This window comes from Manis javanica, chromosome X, assembly GCF_040802235.1.
Source record: "Manis javanica isolate MJ-LG chromosome X, MJ_LKY, whole genome shotgun sequence".
NCBI classification, from domain to species: Eukaryota; Metazoa; Chordata; class Mammalia; order Pholidota; family Manidae; genus Manis; species Manis javanica.
The window spans coordinates 27,514,389-27,530,490 of NC_133174.1; the positions used below are offsets into that span (position 1 = coordinate 27,514,389).

General features: G+C 40.5%; 1 long non-coding RNA gene across 1 annotated transcript; it reads right to left on the reverse strand.

The window, feature by feature from the left end:
• Positions 1-652: 652 nt before the first annotated feature.
• On the reverse strand, positions 653-5,931 carry LOC140847546 (uncharacterized). The gene is made up of 2 exons (XR_012127607.1): positions 5,460-5,931; positions 653-2,006 (listed from the first exon to the last, which is right to left on the reverse strand). It is a non-coding gene; the product is annotated as an uncharacterized lncRNA (long non-coding RNA).
• Between the last annotated feature and the right edge of the window lie 10,171 nt (positions 5,932-16,102).

Consider the following 16,102-nt stretch of genomic DNA (forward strand, 5'->3'; position numbering starts at 1 on the left):
GTGTTAAATATAATGCTTTAAAGTAAACTCAGCCATGACAAGGTAAACATTATATTACTAGAAGACAGACAAAAGCACCACTTGGATATTTGTATTTGAATTTTGTTGATCTCTCTCCTAGTTTTTTTGCCTTTATCATGTCAAAAGTTGGAAACAACCCAAGTCCATTAACAGATGAACAGATAAACAAAATGCAGTACATATGTACAGTGAAATATTATCCACTCATAAAAAGGAATGAAATTTTGGCATATGCTACAGCATGGATGAACCTTAAAAACATTAGTCTAAGAGAAATAATCTGGATACAAGATGGCAAATATTGTATGATACCACTTATATGAAGTATCCAGAATAGACAAATTTAAAGAGACAGAAAGTAGATTAGAGATTCCTAGGGGCTGGGGAAGAGGGGTAGGGAGTTATTGCTTAATGGGTACAAAGTTTCGATTTGGGGTGATGAAATATTTTTGGAAATACAGTGTGGTGGTTAGTTGTACAACATGGCAAATGTACTTAATACCACTGAATGATACACTTAAAATTACCTACTAGAGTGTCCCGACCCGCGGGATTAACGTGGAGTGTAGCCGGAGACGCCTGCAGAAATGAACAAGCAAGGGACACAAAGAACGACCAGCAAGACAGGATGTCTGATCAAGCTGGCGCAGTTTATTTGCAGCAGGCTTAATTTATACAAGTCAGCAAGGAAGGGGAGGGTCAGAAGATGATTGGTCACCAGGTGGTGCTAGCAGGAATGTGTACAAGGGTGATTGGGTCTTGGTGGGTACTGGCGGGAATAGTAAACCCGGAAAAGAAGCAGGAAATCCGCCATCTTGTGGGTGTGGGCCCTTTTGGTCTCCGGCATCTCCTCCTTTTCTATTCTTTTTAGGAGGGATTGGGACAGGAACTTGGAGCTTTTTATCTACTGGGTAGACGGTGCCTGTCTTAGGTTTAGAGGTTTTGTACCTGGCCTCTGTTTTTCAGGAGCTTGCCTCTTTTTGGAGTCGGCCTGATATCTTCAGGGGAGCTTGCCCTAATACTGGATCGGCCTACATAAATAGGAGCTTGCCCCAGTATTAGATCGGCCCCTGTTATTTTTATCAGAGGTCTTATGTCTGTCCTGTATTTCTGCAGGTACAACCTCTTAATTACCCGTCATGGGGGTATAGTCCTCTGTCGACCACTCCCTGTCTTAGGTTGGTATTTACCATTCAACCATATCTTACCCGTCACTGGCTACCATACTTGACTTTAGATCTTATGATTTACAAGTGGGGGGGCTGCCTGCAATTTCAAATAATGCAGGTCTCTTAAGGCTTGTTGGATGAGTTTCCACATGCTGCGAAGGACACAAGGCCCTAGTAACAGCAATAGAAGACATAAAATGCTTAGGGTTAAGAGAGGTATGACAGCGTGCCAGACACTATTCAGGGGTTCTCTGAACATGTCGAAAGACAGACATAACTTGAATATATATATAGGTTTTAAAAAACTGCTAGTTAAATTGCATATACACATTAACAATAGGAATATAGATACATAACAAAGGCAGACTTACAATTACTCGTTATATCTAATGAAATTAAAAAACTAGTTAGATAGCTTAGGCATTTGTAAAAACTTATTGACAATATGAGGGATATCATCTAATTGATTTTGAGTAGTTTGAGAAATTGAAACAGCACATTCTTGGAAACTGATCACATCTTACATGCTCTTTTAACATCAGACAGTCCAGAGCAGCACGATTCTGAAGCACTGCAGCTCGCAATTCTCTCAGCTTTTGGTTGAGTTCAGATAATACAGAAGCAGTCAAGTTTGTTGTTTTGCTATATGCACAGGCCAGCTTAGATATCTCTTTCTGCATTCTAATGACAAGTCCAGGAACTGGCAGGAGGAATGCAGCTGCAACTGCAACAGCGACAGGATCTCAAAGTTTCAAGTTTTCATCACAGTCAGATGGCAGAACTCAGAGAAGTCTCTTGTGCTTATATCCAGGTGGTCTATTAGAGCAGGAAGAATGCATCCCACATCACAAACACCTCGATAGTGTGGAGAAAGGGCTTGATATCTTTTGTTATTACGCAAAAATACCCAACTATTTGGAAGTCTATATCTAGAAGACCATTTTACATTGATTGAAGAATTATAATAAGAGGGCACATGAGTACAATTAATACATACACAATCAGTAATTATAGTAATACTAACAGTTAGATTTAATTGGGCATCAGGAGCGAGCACTTTAGGGGTAAGAGTGATGTTTATGTAACATGAAAGATTCAATAATAAAGTTTAGTATTATTCCTTTTGACAGTGCTTTCCAGGTAAATATATATCAGGTAAATAAGCCAAATTAGTCAAATATTTTCTTGATGAAGAAAAGAAATTCTACTGATATGTTCCAGGGGCCCTCTGGAAAATATCAGAGTTAATCGAGAGGTAAAAATACCTTTTTAAATTTTGGTTATGGGAAGCTGTCAAAAGTTTTTAAGGCACTTGCCTAAATAGAATTATAGTTATTAAATAACACTTATTATTTAACTGGAATGATAATAAGAAAGTTTAAAAGCGAATGCAGAAGGTTACATAGTTGTTAACAACACTTAGCTTAGTCTTTTTAATATTAAGATCTTATTTTCTTAAATAACTTGGCAAACTTTAAGAATTTTGGTTACCACAAAAATTCTCAGGCTGTTTGCAGATATATACATTGTTATAGATTAATACAGTATTATTATTAAAAGGTTTATTTGCTACACTTGTTTACTTATTTTTAGCAACTATGCTAAATTACTTATAAAACTTTCACCACACATCAAAGTCAAGCTTTTCTTTAAGTATTTTCTTGGAATATTTAACAGGTAACATCAACTTAAATGACTTTAAGTAAACTTTGGCAGCTAATAACTATAAAGACATGTCCATTTCAGTTAAGCTTAAATTAGCATTAATGCATAATATTTTTTAATTAGATTTTCTGGAAGTTTTAGAATGCCCAATTTTCACAAGCGCATGTTTTTAAATCAATTTTATTAATACCCTCCGGAGGTGGAAAATATATATATTTTTTTACACACTTAGACACACAAACATACAGACCGAGACATAATGACTACAGTTAGTAACACTCTTCATACAAATACATATACACAGACAAACTGACATAAAGATTTGAGTTTCTAATACTCAATGGTCTTCTTTCTTCTTAGTTTATTTGATGGAAAGTACTTCAGTTTCCAAGAATACACTCTAAAGGCAAGCAGTTTACATAACTGGGTTAAGGTTTAGACAGCCCCAGACTAACAGGGCCGCTGAAGGCTCTGAACTGATAGGGATTATGTGTGTCTAGGGGGCTGGAAATGGAATGCAAATACAATTCTAGCTCCAGTCATTTAAAGCCAGGCTGTATTGCAGAAGATAAATTTCTTCTATCTCAGGGAGTTTAGTTTAAGACTTCTCAATTCTCAAAGACAGTGATGAACTGAATAAATAGAATAGATGTTCACTAAAAGAATTCAGAAAACTAGCTCTACATTGTAGCAGTTCATGGAACTCTTGACTATCCTCTTCCCTTGTGGCAAAATATATTTAGCTGCATAACATTATATTGCATACTTCTTTCAGGGGCCAAGCCTCTCTAATCAGAGTTTGTACTGGGGCCAGGTTTGTGTGCAGAAGATAAGATACTTCTTTTTAGAGTTTAGGGATCGAATTGCTCTCAGTTAGTTTTCCTAGTTTTTTCTGCCTGAGCTATTGTCATTCCTCAAGAGGCCCCTGCCTGTCTGATAAATCCAGGGACTGTGTGACTTTTCGCTACTAGAGCCCTGATCTGAGTCACAAGCTTGTTTGGCTTCCCTGGGGCTGCTGAGGAGGTTTTGGGATGTAAGTTATGTGAGTCAATTTGGAGAGCTCTTGATCTAAATCACGGACGGCCTGCAGGAGTTGAATTTGCTCTTTTCTGTTTTTGACCATGTGCCTGAGGACTGAGAGGTCATTTGTCATATGCAGACGCTCGCGGGAGAGAGTTGATGAGGCAGGGAACACTTGGTCAAGGACAGGGAAATGATAAGGTGGTGGTGGGAGGAAGGGAGGCAGGCTTACAGGTGGGCTTATAGTTGGAGGGCGGGACGTAGTGGCAGGGATGGGCGGGGCCGCATGAACAATAGCAGGGCTTTTTGATGGCCAGTCAGAATTATTATGGCACGCTGCCCCTTCCTCTAGCGTGGCCTCATCAGCGGGACTAAGGGGCTCATCAGGGTTTAAGTCGATGAGAATAGGGTAAATACTTGGGGGAGAAATAACAGGATCGGCAGAACTATCAAGGGGAGGGGACGGAGAAAGAGGCTCAATTGTTGGCAAGGGCGGGAGCTCGCTTGGGTCCTGGGAGGGGTTTGTAACAGGATCTGAAGGGTGTGTTTTAAAAGAAGGGGAAGCTGGCCGGGAGGTTTCGGAAGGGGGATGGGAGCGGGATTTTTGCTAGGGAGGTAGTAGCGGAGCCTTTAGGAGGGAGGTGCCACCAGGCTTTAAGGGCTGCGTTTTGGACTTGAGCTAAATGGCCTGGGGGGAAGGCTGCTTGGGCTTCATTTGTTTCATAGGGGCTTCGCCCAAGCAGTTTATCTCTTGTCCATGCGCGTGAAGTTTTACTTTCACTATTGCGCTGCGCAATCTCACAGCAATTTTCTACAAAGTCAGTGCGCCATAAAACATACTCTCCTCCTGACAAGGCGGCTCGAGCTAGGGAAAGCCAGTCATTAGGAGTCACTCAGGCTTTCAATTAAGGCTAATGTAAAAGGAGCTGTGGGGCCATAATTGGTAACAGCTGTTTTTAAGTCTTTTAAGTGTTTAAGGTTAAGGCGGCAGTATTTCTGGGCTTTAGCTGGTTTTTCTATACGATCACCAGACTCTTCCAACATTTATGATTGATAGTGCCTTCGAGGGGAAACCAGGGGCAAGTCTCATGAATAAAGGAAAAAAATACCTAAGGTCTTTTCTTTTAACCCTAATTCCTCGTGTCCTGAGGGACTCCTTGAGTCCAGTAAGGAAGACTTCATGGGAGTTCAGAGAGTTGCCCATCACTATGGCCGCAACCCTTGCACTGTAAAAATTTGAATCCTTTCCTCCAATTTAGCTGCAATTACATCAATGTCCTGAAACACTGGAGCCACTCTCGTCAGCTCTGACGAGCCCTTGTTTACGTAGGACAGTCGGCAGGTACAATCCGCCTGCTCGGACCCTCTAGGGCAGGGACTCTGGAGTCGGAGTCCCCTGGGTATGCCTTCGAGGTGGACGACCTTTAGCCCAAAGTAAACACAAGGTTTTCAGAGAGGAACGGCCAGTGAACAAAACAAGGAATAAATCGCGGTAGCAAACTGGAGGGAAGTGATAAGATCAAATGGACTGCTGAACACCCAAGAGGTTGTCTGAAATCTTGCTTGGGGGATTCGTCTACTCACCTCTCAAGGATCTGTATTACGGACGGGTGAGCCGCAGTGATCCTTCTCCATGCAGAGTCGACATCAGGTCAATACCCGTGCGGTGACTCAAATGAATGCCTGGCCAGGGCTTCCGAGCAGACGTTTCAGCAGGAGTCCCGGGGGGCCCCACGTTGGGCGCCAGTTGTCCCGACCCGCGGGATTAACGTGGAGTGTAGCCGGAGACGCCTGCAGAAATGAACAAGCAAGGGACACAAAGAACGACCAGCAAGACAGGATGTCTGATCAAGCTGGCGCAGTTTATTTGCAGCAGGCTTAATTTATACAAGTCAGCAAGGAAGGGGAGGGTCAGAAGATGATTGGTCACCAGGTGGTGCTAGCAGGAATGTGTACAAGGGTGATTGGGTCTTGGTGGGTACTGGCGGGAATAGTAAACCCGGAAAAGAAGCAGGAAATCCGCCATCTTGTGGGTGTGGGCCCTTTTGGTCTCCGGCACTAGAGTCCAGCAGTGCATTAGTAGAATATTTTTTAAGTGGCTTAAAACACATTCTAATATTCAATCAACTTTAAGGACCAATCAAGTTGCCTCTGTGAAAACCTCCCACTTAAAAAAATGTCCCTCAAAATCACCTTCCTACCAGAGTGAGAGAACCTCCCAGGACATGAACTGGAAATGCAAATCAGCTTTCTGGGTACTGCTCATGACTTTTCGGTTTATCTTCCAGCTGCCAGGGCACAGTTTCATCATAGGAGTCACTCTGGCATTTGAAGCCCTTACTTCAATCCTTGATGAATCCTTGATGCTTCATGTGAAGCAATTCAGTGAAGGACTGTGATATATTCTGTGGACCACTTGTCTGGTGGTATTTATATCATCACCCCATCTTTTTCTTCTGCTTAAAAAAATATCCTGGCTATTGTGGATAAACAGTTAGGGCTGTGTTTTGGTTTTTAATAGCCTAGAGGAAATAACAGTAGAAGTGTCAACCCTTGATAAATCCAATGTTATTAAAAGCTCACCAGGAAAGTGATTTCCTGGTTGCATAAAAGAGCATTCTGTCCCTTGTAATTTATAACTTTTAGCATTGAACTTATTTATATAGAAGCACCACAGACTTAACTGTGCATCACTCTTATTGCAGATGTCATTAATCATGTAGGAAGACAAGTTGGAGTTCAACCTGTAGAACAACTTGGCCCTGAGGCTGCAGACCAAGCCAGTCTTCCATTTGATTCAAGCAGAACATCTCTAGGCACCACAGAATCAGTGCCAGTTTGCTTGGTTCCAGAATGTAATACATTTTTCCCTAATAAAAATCTTCCTTCATAAAGAATCAACCTTTTAAACTCAATAATGTCCAATCTCTTTTTCTAAAACATATATGATTTATGGGTTTCAGTCCAAAGAGTTACTCCAAAATCACTGTGTCAGGAAAAAAAAAACCGCTAGCATAAAAACAAATGCTTCAAGTATTTGTTTCATCCTGAATAATATCATTGATAATAATGGGCATAACAACTTTATGAGCCATTTTGTGGCCTTGCAATTGGGAAATTAAACGAAAAGCAAATGTGCCTTCCTTGGGACTTTGTCTCATCCATCTAATTACATTTTCAGAAAGAGTATACTATTTACTACATGAAAGCTGAATGTGGTGTATGTAATTTTCATAACTGGCTATTAGTAATAATTCACTCAGGATTAATTATACAGAAAACGAAATGTGTAATTTTTATTTGAGGGAATAGAAATATCTAAATATTCTTCAAGATATTATGGACTGTGACACAGACTATGAAATACATTATTAGTAAATGAGCAGTGATCATAATGGGAAGGGTTTGCTTTCTCCATCCATTTACAGAGCAACTCTGAGAGCTAAGGGAGCATCCCCCATAAAGCACCTCCTGCTGGTCACTTATGTGTTGTAGGGTATGAACTACACTCTTCGGTGAGGCAAGTCTAACTCCAGGTTAGGAAGACAAGAAATAAGGTTGGTAGATGCACGTGAGAGTGAGCGTAGTCCTGTTTTTGTTTTTGTTTGCTTTCTCTGGTTTTCATCAGGGAAAAATACCCTAAAATTACATTAGGAGGTAATTGTTCTGGTAACATCTTCCTCCTTCCCAAATGCAAGCCTGGATCAGATAACACTCCCTGCTATTCTGAGACATAATCCAGAACCCTCTCTACAGTTTCAAAGTGGATTAATTAAGGGTCTTGCAGCATTTGAGTGCTCTGCACTGTGCTCTAATTTCAGCATCCTGACACTCATGGCTCCTTTATGACACCCCAGAGTCTTAGGACCACTCACCACTGACCTGGCTTCTGGCAACCACCCAACTATGATGCAAGTGTGGCTCCATGCAAGGCTCTCTTCCAGTCACATAAGAGAACTGGAGAAGTGGAATGACACAGCGCCTTATGTCTTTTCCGAAACGACTACATAACCGTGATTCAGAATTAGAATGGGTGTGAATGCAATTTGGCTTGTTTGTTTAAAATATTACCCCTTTACCCTGTGAGCCTTCATTTGGGTTTTGAAATAGCTTAACAACTGGGAGAAGACTTAGAGGAAGCGGAAAGCCTTAAGTGAGATAGATCTTTATAATATCCCTTCTTATTTGGTAAATATTGCCTTGTGTATAAAACTCAAAGTATGTCTAGGTTTTTGAAAGCCATATAATAGTATGACAAAGGACTCTTCAAAACCATAAAACAATAATATTTGAAGCCTTCATTATTCTTCTTTCATTTGCTTTATTGGGCTTCTTTGCTTTTAGGTAGGGGATTAAAATCACTAAGTATATTTGGACTTTCCAGGGTAAGATAAATTCTTATTATGAATTTACAGGGAAACAAATTTCACTTCTTCTAAAGAGTTATTATATCTACTGGGGAATTTCCCTGAATGTTGCTATAACAGAAGGCTTTTAGCAAAAAGACATTTGTCTTTGTGGAAAATATTAGGGAAAATATTCTGCATTGCTATCGTACTACATGCAAGTTTAAAGGCTGCTTATAAACATGATCTAAAATTTTCTTCAACTTAATATATGAAGTACAGTCCTCTTATTCATTTTTCCAAATTATAAATCAGTATAATGCCAGATTTTTGTCCCCATTCTAACAAGGATAATAATAGTATTTAACATGTATCAGGTATTTTGCAAAGCATTTCACACATGTCCTGTGGATTATTATGGGGTATTTACTTGTCTAGCATCATTTTACATAGAAGTACCATGAATCTTACAAAGGCTATGTATTTGTCAAGGTCACACTGGTAGGAAATGTGCGTAGATCCTTGCTCTTTACTCAGTTATGTTATGTGCTGATGGGCAGGCCATTTAACTTCTGTGCGCTTCAGTTTCTTCATCTGTAAAATAAAGCAGTTGGATTGGATTGCCTTTTATTCTGAACTGCCATAATCCCGGGATTTTGGGAGGACCTCCAGAATTATGCAGAGCCGGTTCCATAGTTTGGTCTACAGATAACTTTGATAATACAGCTATCAGTTTGACTTACTGATAAACTCTGGATTTTTGTCACTATTATTTGTTATGCTTTTTATTCTAAGCAGCTCAAAGCCCTCAATATTTTTTAAATTGAATTCCTATTAGAAGGTTTTGATAAAGGCTTTCTGCTCTCCTGACTTTTTATTTATTTATTATTCTATCTTTAATGACTTGTCAGGGCCCAATGGAAAAACAGGTTGCCTCAGCCAGAAGGGATTAATTAATTCATAAAGGAAGCTCAAGCTGAAGAAGTGGACTTTCTAGCTGTGGTCAGGCCCCAAGCTTTCTCCTTGGGGCAGGTCATATCTAACTTCTCAATTCAAAACTTACATTTTCTGTCCTATCTAAGTGCTTACATCTGATCTAAATGTTCCTAAGTCTGGTAGTATGAGGAAATGGATTCAGACCTTACTTGATTAATTACTATGTAAAGGGTTAATCAGGAGCCTCCAAAACAAATGTCAAGTCAAGGCAATAATCAGGATCAGAGTTTGGAATTAAGCAAGACTGGGCAGCTAAGCCTCATTTGAACTCCCTTATTGAAAGCCATATTTAAGATGTCCATTATGGACAAATTGCTCATATCATGCCGCATTTTTTTAGCATTGTGTTGCCATAGTTTTTTTTTTTTTTTTTTACACAGATCCTCTCTCAGTACTTGGAGTGTAAGCAACTTGAGCAAAGGCAAAAAAGATCAGCTGGTATTATTTATTAAGCTAGTATGTGTTAGATATTTTATCATTCTAATTTAATTCTCCAGACAATGCTGTGAGGATAGTAGTAGTGACTGAAAGGAAAAAGGATGTGAACTCAACAGTCCAAGCAGGTTTATTGCTAAACCTGAGAGCAGAGCAACCCCCCCTGTTCTGTCCAGCAGAACAAAGAAGGTGTCTCTCACAGGCTAAGAGGCTCTTTATGGACAGGTTTTTTGGCGGGCTCTTTGAGGGGAGGGGTCAGGGGAAAGGTGGGCTTATGGCTTGCTGTCTGTCCTTTGGAGAATGCTTGTAGTCTAAGTAACATGACACCTAGGTTTCTCTGAGATGGTGGGTGGGCTTATTCAAAAAGGTGATACTCCTGTCTGGATTCTATCATGACCCATTTTATAAGTGAGAGAACTATGGCTCGAAGTCACATAAGAGCAGAACTTAGATGTGAACATGGTCTTTCTACTAAAAAGTCCATTACCTTTCCACTTGCTCATGATATCTAATCCTATATATATAACCCTTTCGGGTATTTAGAAAGATCCTAATCCTGTAGTAAAATTATAAATGTAACATTTAAGTTCAAAGTTTCTTAAACATTATCTAGTCTCACACCTTTGTTTAGAAATGGGGAGATTGAGAGATGAAGCGGTTATATGGCTTGCTCAAAATGGATATTTGATAAACACTTGTTGAATGACAGGAAAACAGAAAGCAAAAGCGGAATTTACTTTATCTGCAATGAGACCTGATTCCATGAAACACCGTAAGTTAGATTAAGATTGTTGGTATCAAAAAGCTTATGGGACATACTCAGATGAAAAATAAAATCCTTGGAAGTTACTGAAGAGAAGGATTATTTAAATTTAAACTGTGGAAAAAATGGGTTTTAAAATTTAATTCCCACTTACTTTTAACCACAGGTCAGACAGCCTTCATTAAAGCAGAAATGCTACACAAATGCAATCACACATAAGTGAAAATTCTCCAACTGTAGGAAAGCAAAAGCAATATTAAACACAGAAGTTTGACTTTATAGGGCTTTACGTGAAATCCCTGAGCCATAAAACAAAACAAGAAATAATATTAAATAGTAATAGTAAAAATAAGAGACTTATAAACTTCCTTTAATTTCTCCCTCACTCTCAGAAATAGATAAAGCTTCTTCATTGTCAATCTTAGCTTCACACACTATGCTAAAGAAGATGTATTTTCCAAGAAAGGTTTGTTTGTGTGCTTGTTGTTTGTTTTGTCTTTGTTTTGAGTTTCAGACCCTGGAAATTTTGTAGCTCAGCTAAAATTTTCGATCCAGCTGTTTCCATGAGTGGACAGCACAAGACAAAACCAGCAGCTAAGACTGCTGACAGCTGTCATGAACTTTCTTCCAAAGAGGCCATTCCCTACCAACCCTTAAAGCTGGGCCAGGAAACAGTGAAGTCTGGGAACTTGAAATTTCATTGTCCACCCCCCCAAAAAAAAAGAGTCACATATTACTGTTATTGGAAAGCATTTAAAGCACACTGGAATAAGTCTGTGTGAAATTTTCTCGTTAAAATTCATAAGGAGACATGCAGCTAGTTTGTATAAAATATTAGTTGGGAAAAGGCAAGTGTAACCAGACACCAAGCCATATATTTACAGATTGTACAAATGTGGAAATCCTTGTATCTTTCTACTGGAAGTAAAATGCCTGTCCCACTGCTACTGTGAGAAGAATGCACTAATGACATCCTTGAATTAGCAAGAGGGTGTAACTGGGACCACAGGACCCTAGTGTAATAGACCTGCTTTTAGCACAGGGTTTTTGGCCCTCCTGTTGGAAGCATACTAATAAAATAAAAACATCCTGCACTGAATCTAAAATAAATAAAGATGTATTTAGAATGGAACACTCTTCCTTTCCAACTTTCCTGCCTGTCTAAAAAAATACATTTTTATTTCTTGGTGGCATACAACCATGATTAATTGTTCCTAACCAAGGAAACCGAACAGCAATTCTATGGCTCTCTGACTCTGCAAAGCTGGTCTTGTTCAAAAACTCAGAGGAAGCTCAGAAAGCATCTCAGTATAACACATGGGCCTGGCAGCAATAATTTTCCAACATAAATCTCAGCAGGAAATATGGCTTTCTGTTCTGTTCCTGTTGCTTCTCATGTAGCTTGTTGCCCCGACTAGCAGAATTCTCCTGTGCAGTCACTCCAGCATGGCTGCGAAAATAGTGGCTCCACTTCCCACTTTCGTATGGGTGAGAATGGAAAACAAGGTAACTGATGCTACCAGTGCCCACCTCAGCTGCTTCTGTTCCTTATTTTTATGACCACAGCAAGGATGTGGACAAAAACTGGGAACACCATGAATGTCAAGCATTATATTTAGAATATTAGCAATTACATTGCTTCAACTAACTTAATGATGGCATGTATACAGCACAGGGCAGATTGGGGCCCAGCTTAGATAAATAAGTGAGGCTTTTCCATCTGTAATTGGTCTGTTAATACAAGTTTTTTGCAATAAAGAAGCACAATCTCGGGACAGATGTAATTCACAAGTTCTGCTCATAATGTAACATCCATAATGGAGTTCAGATGCCAAATTCTGTCGTATTCTCTCAGCTGCCAATGCAGGTGGTGTTTACCCCAAACCTATTTCCCCCCAGGATAACCATAATTAGTACTTAGATAGAAAAAAATCCCTTCCTCCTTGGCTCAGATTCGCACTTTCAAAGTGAAGGTCTGTTTTATGCAGGATTTAGATTCCTTCCTAGTATAGCCCTGGCATTTTGGATGAAGTAAAGAGTTCCCCAGTGAAGTAAAGAGTCCCCCATTAGGGAAAAGCAAGCCTTTCCCTAATGCCAGCTCTGAGCAAGTTTTAACCTCTAATTCGGTTCACAGAGACCCAGGTCTAACTTGAGAATTTGCATGCCTGCCTCTTTGGGAAGCCAACCCCTCTCATCGTTAGCTATTGCTCTGCTCTCTTCTTTGCCCTCCCTGTACGTGGTGATGCTTCCTTTATGAACTCATGGAGTTTCTCATTCAGTCATTACATACCCATACTAAAGACAGTGACATTGTTTCAAATTTTCTTTGTCAGTGAAAATGACATAGTTAGGACTTGTGTTTAGTGCTCTATTTTTGTTGAAATGGAACTGATCTGCTAAGCCAGAATTGTTAAAATCTGTCTTTTAAAAAGGAAATGAAAAGTTTTCTTAAAACCTTCAGCTTTGCTATAAGTGCCCCAATCCTCCAACCATTCATTCAGATTAAGTTAACTCTTCTTTTATGTCTAAGGAATCAAAGTGGACCCTTCAGGTGTTTTCATTGTGCAAACCCTTATGATGATATTTCACAAATAAAGGGCGAGTCCACTGGGGTGAGGAGTGAAGAATAAGTCAGTAGGATATCTTGAGGAAGTTAGGGAGAGTAAAAAATTTTCTGACTAGTCTGGCTGGGGATGTGGGTTGTATTGATTTGAGGAGCAGAGCTTTCTCTCTGTATTTCCATCTTCCCAGATTTTAAAGTAGGCTGGACTCCCCAAAGAGAACCTCAAGTTCTAAAACAGCCTTTCAAACTTTTCTCTCCCTTTTGGAACCTGGACCTGAGTCTCCAGTTTCAGATTGCCTGTGTGTGTGAATTCTTTTTTTTGCCTTTTTTTTAGGTACATGGCCATGGTTTAAGGTACTTGAACATCTGTTAGCCTGAATTTCCCTGTTGGCGAAATTGGGATGATTGTAGCCCCTGACACATAGGTTGTATTGAGGATTAAATGAGAAATGGGATGAGATCATCGTCATCACTGTGCTGAGAACAAGCATGTTCTCAATAAATGTTGCTTGTGCCTGTACATTTCTGGACATAAGAGGTTGGGGATTTTCCTAATAGGGTCACTGAATAAGTGCTTTGAGAAGCACCATCTTGGAGTTATCAATAGCTAAAGAGAAACAAATGACCCACTAGGTATAAGAAAAACCAAATAAAAATAGATTTTAGAGCCACCTAATAACAGGGCATTTTATAATGAGCTTTTCTGTGGCCTCCCAGAGTGAATTAAGTTAAAAATTAACTCATTTTTCAGGCAACGAACAGTAAGTTCATAATCTCTACTTTATTTCCCATGGTTTTTCCATTTAAGTCTGACCTGGCAGATCAACATTGATTATTTGAAGAATAATCAGCTAATCAAATCTATTAAAATTTTTTTTCTTAATACCCTTATGGGAAACTTAATGAAAGGCTCAGAGTTAAAATCTGCTTGTTAGGATCTGACTGATCAGACCAGGAAAAAACCTTAGGCTCCTTCTTGACTAGCAACAGATTTGCTTTTAAGCCCCTTCAATATAAAAATAACAGGAAGAATAAATAAATAAATATTACTGATTTATTTTATATGTATATCAAACATATATGATGTGAAAATTAATCCCAGAGTCAATCCTGGGGTAAAGATAGTCAGTGTTCAAGTAAGATATGAATTAAAACTATAAAAGTGAAGTTGTGGGCAGTGAAAAGGGAAAAAAAAACTAAGAAGTAACAAACAATAATAACAATAAAAGTCAACAAGCTGAATTGCACTAGAGCTATATAAAAATAGGTTTAGTGGTTTCATTTATTCACCACTCCTCCTGAATACCAACTATATGCTAGACATTAGGCTAGAGTTTGGAAACAAAAATGAAAAGGACTTACACACAAACATCTGTGTAAGAGATTTCCCAAGTAACTTGCCCAAGGTTATGCCTGATGAGCAAGGCCAGATCTTGAACATGTAGTTCTCTGTCTCTAAAGTCCAGTGTTTTTCCCACAATACCAAGCTACTGGGGCTGGCGTCCAGTCTTGATCCTCTCAGATTCCTTCTCCTAAGTTTGTGTGCTCATCTCCTATCTTCTGTGTATTATGCTACTGAATGCTTGTACCTTTGACCGTGAAGGGATTGTTCTTGGACACTGAAGTCTGCTTGCCTGAGGAGAGAGAGAAAGTAAGTCTTTTAGAACAGAAGGTTCCCAACTGACTGGAGAAGGGACACCGCGGGAAGGTGTTTTTTTTTTTTTTTTTCTAATGCACTGTGCTGCAACTTTACCACCTAGCATCCAGCCTGGAACTTGGATTCAATCTCTATGAGAGTTGCACTGGGGCAAGTGCATAGAGATTGTCAGGGAGGTGGCATCACCTAGAAAGTCATTAATCAAAAAGACTGGAGCCAAGATATGGACCTTAAGTGAGAATTGCAAAGTTATCCCAGAAGAGAGGATCCCCACAGAGCCTCCACCTCTGCTGTCAACCCTGGGAGACTCTCAACAGAAGTGGCTGCAAGTAGCATTCCCTGACTTTTGCCTCAGGAGTCTAAAGGCCGTAAGGGTCTCAAGTTGAGGAGGTGTGGCCTCAGGTTAGCAGAGGGAGGCATCCGAGGCTGTGTTAGGCTCAGGTGAAACACTGAGTCAGGACTAGGGGTACCCCTGACTCCAGAATAAAGAGAGCTCCAAGAGTTCCACCACCACTGTTGGCTCCCAAATAACTAGCAGGCAAACACTCCCTCTGACTTCTGCCTCTTGGGAGTTTGACAGTGGTGAGAATCTTGGTATACAGATTGCAAACTCAGTTTAGTGGAGTTTCAGTTCAAACTCCTCCATAATGGAGGGACCCCTGAGAGTTTTGCTCTCAGCCTTGAGTGGTGATGGGGAAGGCATGGCTGGAAATCACTTCTGGTGACTTCTGCCTCAAGAGTCTGAAGGGGGTGAAGGCCTTCATCTGAAAGGTGTAGCCTCCAGTCAGCAGAAAGAGGAGTCCTAGCCCCTACCAAAGTCATGGTAAGATGCTGAGTGAAGATTGAGGGAACATCCACTGCACATTAGAAGGGACTCTATGGGTCCCTATGCCTGTTGTCACCCTTGGGAGGTGCTAGTCAGGGGTTGCTGGAATTGGCACCCACTGGCTCTGCCTAGAGAATCTGAGGCTGGTGAGCTCCTTGTTCTGAAGGTGCAGGCCTCAGTTCAGCAGAGGGAGGGGGGTGGCAGGCCTTGCCAAGTCTCAGCACATGACTTTGAGTAGGGACGGATGGGGCCACTCATCTCCCAACAAAGAGGTCCCTTAGAAAAGAGTCCAGGACCTGCTGTCGGCTCCAGGAGGCCCTGGAATAGCTGTCAGACTGAGTTGCTCCTGACTGCCACCTTGGATTTTCAGGGAGGTAAGGCCTGTTCTGAGGATTGCTGCCTTGAGTGAACGGAAGGAGAAGTCCCAGGCCCTGCCAGGAGTCCAGGTAAGATGTTAAATGAGGACTGAGATCTCTCCCTCAGAATGTAAAAGGCCTCTCAGAACTCTGTTGTCAGCCCCAGGAGGAGGAGGGGTGGCCAGAAATGACTTCCTCTGACTTCTGTCTGGGGAATATGAGGATGGTGAGGCCATCATTCTGAGAAGTGTGTCCCCAAGTAAGCAGAGAGAGGAATCCTAGGCC